We start from the raw sequence: 738 nt of genomic DNA, 5'->3' as shown, positions 1-738 counted from the left end.
CACTGTCGCCTGGGCTGGGGTGCAGTGGCGCAATCTCGACTCAGCTGCAACCTCCACCTCTTGGGTTCAAGTGATTCTCCTGCCTCAGCCTCCCGAGTAGCTGGGATTACAGGTGTGTACCACCACATGTTGCTTTCATGAATCTTGTGTCCTGAACAGGTCCATGGGAGCTGCCGCCTAACAACGTTTTTTATTTTTTATTTTTGAGTCTTGCCCTGTCACCAGGCTGGAATGCAGTGGTGCAATCTCAGCTCACTGCAACCTCTGACTCCCAGGTTCAAGCGATTCTCCTGTATCAGGCTCCCGAGTAGCTGGGACTACAGGTTTCGGCAACCACACCCAGTTAATTTTTTTGTATTTTTCATATAGACAGGATTTCACCATCTTGGCCAGGCTGGTCTCAAACTCCTGACCTGAGGTGATCCACCCACCTTGGCCTTCCAAAGTGTTGGGATTACAGGCGTGAGCCACTGCACTCAGCCTATGCCTAGCAATTCTTTAGCAGTCTCGTCTACCTCCCCTTTAGAAGGAGCTTGAAGTCAAGCAAGGCACATTGTTGCCTAGGTGTGATATTATGCTGGCCTAGAGCCAGAACCGGAGCAAAACTATTTTATAAAATGCAAGACTGTTTTTAGATAAGTTGAAATGGCTGCCCCATTCTCCTCACAATAACTACTGTCCTTGGCCTCTGTAAATAGAACTGCCAGTTTGTTCTTCAAAACTATGTAAAGCTGCTTA

This window comes from Cebus imitator, unplaced genomic scaffold (assembly GCF_001604975.1).
Source record: "Cebus imitator isolate Cc_AM_T3 unplaced genomic scaffold, Cebus_imitator-1.0 Scaffold15, whole genome shotgun sequence".
Classification (NCBI taxonomy): domain Eukaryota; kingdom Metazoa; phylum Chordata; class Mammalia; order Primates; family Cebidae; genus Cebus; species Cebus imitator.
This window is presented reverse-complemented; position numbering follows the sequence as displayed.